Raw genomic sequence first — 8,905 nt, forward strand, 5'->3', positions numbered from 1 at the left:
TCTTTATTATTCTGTTTTTTGAAAGACTTCATCGTCACACATCCAGTCACAAAAATATAGACTAGTTACCTGTTGTTGCATTACAACATATCCCACATTTGGTGTGCACTCATTTGAGTCGATCTTGAACTCAGACTACCAGAGTACCTGACAAAGGTAGCATACTCCAACTTGTACTTACCTTGCAAGGTCCATCTAGAATGAGAGATCCAGTACAGCAGGGATTTGTGATGGGTGGACTTATGACTGTATTCCCATGCCTGCAACAGTGCTATTTTATTTTATTTTATAAAATAAAGTATAAGGAATAAAAAAAGTGAAGGAAGAAAGTTTTTGTTGAAACTTATTTAGTAAGATACAGGGAGAGAGAAAGAGAAAAGATAGATAGATAGATAGATAGATAGATAGATAGATAGAGAGAGAGAGAGAGAGAGAGAGAGAGAGAGAGAGAGAGAGAGAGAGAAATTGCATGTTCACGAGAGAACACAGAACACTCTCCTGAACACTTTCTAGAACACTCTCTAGAGTGGAAATAGACCAGCAAAAGCACATCAAGAGAGGCTGAAGAGATAGGACGGTGGGTTGGGCATTTAATGCTTTGTACATGGCTGACCCAGGTTCGGTCCCCTGCATTCCACATGGTCCCATGAGTCTTCAAAAATTCCTGAATGCAGAGCCGGGAATAATACAACCCTGAGTACCACTGGTAGTATCCCCAAAACAAATTTTGAAAAATAGGTTTTTTCTTTTTTGGCTTTTTGGGTCACACCCAGAGATGTTCAGGGCTGACTCCTGGCTCTGCACTCAGGAATCACTCCTGGCAGTGCTCAGGGGACCATATGGGATGCTGGGAATCGAACTCAGGATGACCATGTGCAACGCAGATGCCCTACCCGCTGTACTATTGCTCCAGCCAAAATAGTTTTCTTTTTTTAATTTAAAAAGAAAGAAAGAAACATTGAGATAGGCAAGCAAAATACTTATTCAAGGAACACCATCTTGAAGAGCAAGCAACAGCGTTATTTTAAATGAATCCGGATTGTGCTTTTTTTTGCCTCTCCTGTAGCCATGCTTGGTCACACAACCATCTGTGGTCAGTACAAAAAAATAGGTGCAACAGTGATATGTGCAGTTTTTAAATTAGACATTTAGAAGGAACAAACCTCGGCTTACGAAGCTGAATTGTTCAATCAAGGGTTCTGCATGTCCAGCTGTGCAGTACTGGGGGCCATTAGGACCATCCCAGTGAGGCATAAGGCCCTCCAGGGCTAAAGCTGTCAGTTAACAGGAGACCACGCAGTGCAGGAAATTAATTCAGGACTTCTTACATGTAAGACATGCATGCCGATCCCTAAACTATCTCTCAAGCCTATGCATTCATTTTTGATAAACATTGAATAGTTCCTAGTTTTACATTCATATGAATAATAGTCAAATGAACAATCCTTATTCAGAACGTGGTAAACATGTGTAGTGTATATGACTTGGTGAATCCACATACAGTCGGATTACATCCAATTTAGAACATTCTGCCTAACAGGTGTCCAAAACGGTACAAATTTACAAGTCCGCTAGCAAAGAATAGGGAAAAAATTTTTTTAAAACTCTCTGGCTTTTTATTTTATTTTATTTTATTTATTTTTGGGTCAAACTCAGCATTGCTCAGGGGTTACTCCTGGCTCTGCATTCAGGAATTACTCCTGGCAGTGCTTGGGGGACCATATGGGATGCTGGGGGTTGAACTCAGGTCTGCTGCGTGCAAGGCAAACTCCTTACCAGCTGTGCTATTACTCTGGCCCCAGGAAAAAATTTTGATGCCAATAAAATTTTAAAATATTAATGAAAAAGCTTGTCTTTCCCCCTCAAATTGACATATTTTGATTGGCAATCACTTTCTAATCAAAATGTCTAATGGAATCATAAAAACATCGAGTTGATGCTACTCAGGAATATACATTTCAGAAAACTCCAGGCTTGTTCACACCAGCTTTCTACATACCATGAAGGTTTTGTTGCAACATATCCCAACTCTGGAAAAGCACAATACATTTCTCACAAATTGAGTCCAAAATGAAATTTATTTTTCAATGTGAAGTTTGGGATTTGGATTGGGTAAGAAGTTCCTTTAGCTGCTATCACTCCTGACTGAAGTTAATCCCTTTCCATGACTTAACTTAGGAAAAACCCACCAAAGTCACATATCTTTAAAAAGAAATGAAAACAGGAGACTAGAAAAAGAAATGTTGAACTGCTTTCCACTGTGAACAGCTGATAAGGCCACACCATGGGTGCTGGTGTTAATGGCAAAGCTCTGTGATACCCACGGTCTGTTCCCGTTGATGAAACGGCTATGTTTCTGCATCTAGAGTGATGCAGAGTTCTCCACTGCAGCTCAGAGAGATGAGCATGGAGAGTCGCTGCTAACTACCAAGATGAGAGGCAGTGCTGCCTGGAGAGGTGAGAAGAGCTCAACATCTGCTGTCCAACAGTTTGGGGGCGTCTCTATCAGGATTACTCTGTTTGGTCTTGGGCCAGGCATGTAGTAGCAAACACTGAACTGTGACTTCCACAGCAACCGCTCTTGAGTTATCTTGCATCTATCACTGTACATTTGCCAGTGAATACATGGCCACAGAAGCCTCTCTTGTTTTTCAAGCTGTATTGATCACCAAATCAGGAAACAATAATTCTACATGATTGGGGATGGGTGGGGTTGTGGTGGGCCTTTTTGTGCTCAAGGTTTACATCTGACAGTGCTCTGGGGGCCATCTTTGGTTCTGGGGATCAAATTAAAGGTAAATGTCTTACCTTCTATAATATCTCTCTGCCCCATTGTTCCCATTCTTATCACTACAGTAGGTCAATCATCCTTATGTCTCCCTCCACCATGAGAGAGGCAGAGGTGGAGGTGATGCTAAGAGGCCACTAGTACTATCATGGAAATAAATACCACCCCCAAGTATCTGGGATGATCCATTTTTTTCCAGGAAAAACCAAGTCAGCAGAGGTTTCTTCCCAGATCACAGCCAGCTACTGCTTGCTGACCCTCTGTTAGAAAATTACCACTCATCCCACTGGTAGTCCCAAAGCTCACCAGCGCCCCCTGCATGTCCGCCAGACTTCACTGCTGAGAAGAGTTTCACTTGTTTCATAACCCTGCTCACAGTGTATCCTTTCTTCCCTTAGCCATTCTATTGAGTGCATAAAGGTTACTTGTATTTCCCCTAGGACAAATAAGTGGAGCTTTTTTTCTATACTATTAATTATTTGAATATCTTTTTTTGTGTGTAAAGTGACTGTGCAAATATTATGCTCTTCTTGCTATATTATTTGATAATTTAAATAATAACCTCAATATTTACTGATAATAAGTATGTTGGATAAGTGGTACTATAAATTTGCACTTCCTTAATGTACACAGTAACTCTATTTGATAGTTATATATAATATATATCTTTATATGTCTTTTTACATATATATATATCTTTAAATATATTTGGGGAGGGGGCTATGCCAAGTAATGCTGGAGGCTGAATACTTGGTACCAGAGGTCAAACCCAGGACCTCTACCACTTAGCTACACTTGAAAAATGTATAACTATTTTGAGCTACAAAGCAATAGACACATATATGTGCATATATTTTTAAATTAAGGATTTCAATTTAATCATTGCATAGGGTTTAGCTCCTTTTAACATCATTAAAAGTTGTTATACTATATTCATCTGTTTTGACTGCTTCTTATAGGGTCCTCTCCCACAGAGTTCCACCTGCACAGACAATGTTATAAGGGAGCTGAAGAGGAAACGAGGTGATGGAGATGACACACAGGGTCCTACACATGCAAGGCATGTTCTCTATTACCCTTGTGCATTTGTAAACTCATTTGCATTTTACAGTGGAAGAAACTAAGGCCCCAAGAGGTTCAGAAATTCAGCCCAAGCCTCTCATTTGTAAGTGGGGGGGTGCTAATATCTAAACACAGGTAAAGGTGAGTAGGTAGGAGGGGGAAGTGCTCCAATGGTAGTGGAGTAATATTGGTATTTAGCTGATGGGTATGGTGTGGGAATATATTTTGTAGTGGTAGCTAAATGCTATCTTTATTCATTTATTTATTTATTTACTTTTTATTGAATCACTGTGTCACCATGAGATAGTTACAAAACTTTCATGATTGAATTTCAGTCATATAATGTTCCAACACCCATCCTTCCACCAGTGTATATTTATATTTCCCACCACCAATATTCCCTGTATCCCTCCTGCCATCCCCGCCCCCAGCCTGCCTCTAGGGCAGGCACTTCTCTCTGTCTGTCTGTCTGTCTGTCTGTCTGTCTGTCTATCTGTCTCTCTTTCTCTCTCTTTCCTTTCGGGCACGATAGTTTGCAATACAGATACTGAGAGGCCATCATGTTTGATGCTTTGCCCACTTTCAGCACACATCTCCAGTCTGGAGTGATCCTTTCACAGCCCTTGAGACAGGCTTGCAACCATGGACTGTTTGTCCTGACTCTTTTTTCTATTGTCGTTGGGTGTTAATCTCTTACTATGTTTTTTTTTCTTTTTTTTTAATATCCGATAAATAAGTGCAGTCATTCTATGTCCTTTTTCTGACTTATTTCACTTAGTATGATACTCTCCATTTCCATTCACTTATAAGTGAATTTCACGACTTTTTTTTCTAACAGCTGTACAGTATTCCATTGTGTAGATGTATCATAGTTTCTTTAACCAGTCCTTTGTTCTCAGGCATCCAGGTAGTTTCCAGATTCTAGCTATAGTTAACAGTGCTGCAATGAACATACAAGTGTATATGTCATTTCTGCTGTGTATTTGTGCAGCCAGGGGGCATATTCCCAGAAGTGGTATTGCGGGTCATATGGATGCTCAATTTCTAGTTTTATGAGGAATGCCCATATTATTTTCCAAAAAGGCTGGACCAGTTGGCATTCCACCAGCAATGAAGGAGAGTCCCTTTTTCTCCACATCCATGCCAGTACTGGTTGTTCTTTTTCTTTTTGATATGTGCCAGTCTCTGTGGTGAAAGGTGATATCTCATTGTTGTTTTGATTTGCATCTCCCTGATGATTAGTGATGTAGAGCATTTTTTCATGTGCCTTCTGGCCATTTATATAAAATGCTATCTTTAAAACATATAGTCTCTTCAACCAACACCTCAATTAAAAAAAAAAAAACAATTAAAGGTCCAGGAACTGGACTGGAACACAAGTATCGAAGGCTGGAGCCTTGGGGTCAATTCCAGCAACACATGATTCCCCAAGCACTGAGCCAGGAGTAGTCCCTGGGCACTTCAGGATGTCACTCTCAAACCCCTCAACCCCCACCCTAGCCCCCCATAAGAAAGAAAAATCAATAAAAGTAAAAAGGGATATTGTTTCTTGTTCTTTTTCTTTCTTTCTTTCTTTCTTTCTTTCTTTCTTTCTTTCTTTCTTTCTTTCTTTCTTTCTTTCTCTTCCTTCCTTCCTTCCTTCCTTCCTTCCTTCCTTCCTTCCTTCCTTCCTTCCTTCCTTCCTTTCTTTCTTTCTTTCTTTCTTTCTTTCTTTCTTTCTTTCTTTCTTTCTTTCTTTCTTTCTTTCTTTCTTTCTTTCTTTCTTTCTTTCTTTCTTTCTTTTTTGCTACAGAGCCTCTCCTATGGTGCTTGGGGACCACCAGTGCTGTACCTGGTATTTGTGGGATGTGGTACCAGGGCCTCACATATGCAAGCATGCACTCCACACCTTGAAGCTATTTTCCAGTGCCAAAAATAATTTATTACTAAAAAAAAAAAAAAAAAACCCTGACAAATTAACACAGGTCTGAGATCCTGAAATTTGCATAGCAAACCCTTAATGGATAACAAAGGAATCATTCTCTTTCTTTGTTTTTGGACCACACCTGGCAAGTGACTATTGCTAAGGGTGAGCTCAGGAGTGACCCCTGGTGGTGCTAGAGGGTCAATAGCTAGTGTGGGATTATATAAATATAAACCTGGGCCAGAAGGGTGTCTTAACTCCATATTATCTTTCCCGTCCTGATATCTTTATCTTAACTGGCACTTTCAGGAGAGAAGCCACACAGCTGTTACTGCTGAGGCATAATCAGAAGAGTCAGAAACTTAAGCTTGTGTGGTGTGCCTGTGGGGAATCCCAACCCAAATCTCACTCTTGAAAGCATTCAAATACCCTGGAAATTCCTACTCTGGTTTTGTACTTTGTTAAGTCAGATGGGAGAATACTAGCCTTTCTCCGTAAAAATGGAAGCTTTTATAGCTTGCACAAGATGCTAGGGATAGAACTGTGCCACATCGTGTCTATACAGGGCTCAGCTTCTACCAGTTAAGCCATCAGACTTTCAGCTTTCTTGTGGCTGAAAGTGTGCTTCTGACCCAGGCATTTACAAGTCAATAGCTAAAACTATATATATATATATATATATGTATATATATGTATATATATATATATCACCTTATTTCTACTCTGAATTGGATTTCAGAACAAAACACACTAATTGCAATGTGTTGGCAATTGAGATTCAAGACCTGCTAGATCTGAAGGTAAGAACTCTCTGAGGACAAATTTATGTATTAGGAAACAGAGCTCCTGCACCACAACTCAAAATTAAACAAACAAACAAAAAAAAACCCTCAAACAACAAATTTATACAAGGTGCAATTTAAAACTACTTTGATACATTATCTCATTTAGCAGCCTCTAAGCCCCTAAAGCCATTGTGCAACTGTTGTTATTATGATTAATATTTCCATCTTATAAATGAGTGCAACCAAAGCTGAGAATTTAATGGTTGGCCTGGGGTGGAAAAAAAATCCTTAAATGATTCTTAAAAAATTCTTAAATGGCTGTTAAATGGTCTCAAGGTTGGGTCTTTGTTTGTTTTTTGTTTTGGGCCACATCTGGCAAAGCTCAGGGCTTATTTCTGGCTCTGTGCTCAGTGATCACTCCTGGTGGTGCTCAGGGGACCAGGAGTGCTGGAGATCAATCTGAAGTCAGGCGCAAGCAAGCCAAGCACCTTCACCCCTATACTGTCTCTTCAGCCCCGGTCTCCTGCCTTTCCCTCTGCACCACACATACTCTTACATACTAGACTATCTTTACAAAGGACTGTGAATGCTCACAAAAGAATCTACTTAGACTTAAATATGAGAACAATTAGGAGTGGGTTCCTTAAGAGAGGACAATTTTTCTGAAAAGTCATAGTAGGAGAGTAAAAATTAGGCAGCACTGTGGAGAATCAGTTCAATTCATTTATCCAAGCTAAAGAAACTGTTCAGAGGAACTCCCACACCACTGACAGAATATTTCAGAAGTTTCCAAAAGTTAAGGGAAATTCCTTTTTTTCCTACAGCCAGTAGAGGTCTTGTGACAGCTACCCACAGTGTGAGAACCCAGAACGGAAGGCACAATCTGTTCCTTAGATTTAAATTACCAACAGAGAAGTTCAGTTACTTCCCAGAGGACAGGATTGAAAGAACTTTTCTATACTTTTGATTTTCTCAAATGACAGCACGCATTGTCATCAGAGAAATAGGGGATACAAATGTACATCTTTCCATTCAGAACTATAAAGTGCACAATTTTAACATTATTACAGAGGCGTACTAACCCAAAGTTAGCCTGTTCACTGTTCATACACATTTGACAAGTTGTTGTATAAAGCACTGTCATTGTATAGCTCATTTGATCATATAATTATAGGAATGAACATTGCAGAGTTAGGTTTTATTAATGTTGATTCTGATAGGTATGAAACTTTGAGAAAACTGTTTTGGTTTTGGAAAAGCATGCACAGTTTTCATTGTGAAAAATTACAAATGAAAAGCATTCCATATTTTGAAGTTTGAAAGACAGAAGTTATCACAGTCATCTTCCAGAATGTAAAAAGCTTGACTTGGTTTCAAAAGACCTAAATTCAATCTGTGGTTCTGCTTCTATGTTGCTATAGAAGAGTTCCAAGTCACCTGGCTTCTCTGTTTCTAGTTATTCTTGTTTAACATGAATAGATGATCTTAAATACACAAAGAAAATGAGGAGATGCCAAGTATCAGTTGTTATAGGTAACCCCTTTGTTAGAAAATAAAAGCTTTAAGACACTTGCTGGATTAAATGTGCTTAATTACCTAACTTTCCACTGTAGAGTCAAATTTCAGGAAGCAAGAATTTTTAGAATTTTCAGCAACTCAGTTTTTTATATTAAATACTTTATGGACTGGGGATGTGACTGCAGTTAGGCACATGCCTGAAATGCATGAGATCTGGGTTCAATCAAATTTATTTTTCTAATAAAAATTTAAGATACCACATGACCAAAAATTGTCTAGAGCCTATTTTGAATTTATTTTATGAAAGCACTTCGATTTACAAAGTTATTCATAGTTGAATTTTAGACATACAATGTTCTAGCACCAATTCCATCTTTTTATTTTCCACTTTATTTAAACACTATGGTTTACAAAGTTGTTCATGACAATTTGTTACAGGCATTCAATATCCCAACACCAATCCCATCACCACTGTTACCTTTCCTCTACCATTGTCTTCATTTTCTCAACTACCTCTCAAGCCTGTCTCCGTAGCAAGCCCATAATAATTTATTAATACATTGATACATTATAGGGCTAACAGGATGATCAAAAATATTTCAGTTGAAGAAAATTTGTATCTCTTCATGTGAACCTTAAATCCTTGTCTGAAAGTTTACTAAGCTTTTGCTGCAAGGTAAGCTTTCTGTGTTAATGCTACTATTAGATGAGATTGGTTGGCTTCTACATTACATTCCCATCGAATCAGGTCTACTACCGGGATGAGTAGTTAACTACTGCATAGAATATTTAATTGGGCAATCCCCAGCCAGAGGGATGGTGGCCACTCTGAGGCTTTGGGATGAGGAT

This window comes from Sorex araneus, chromosome 1, assembly GCF_027595985.1.
Source record: "Sorex araneus isolate mSorAra2 chromosome 1, mSorAra2.pri, whole genome shotgun sequence".
NCBI classification, from domain to species: Eukaryota; Metazoa; Chordata; class Mammalia; order Eulipotyphla; family Soricidae; genus Sorex; species Sorex araneus.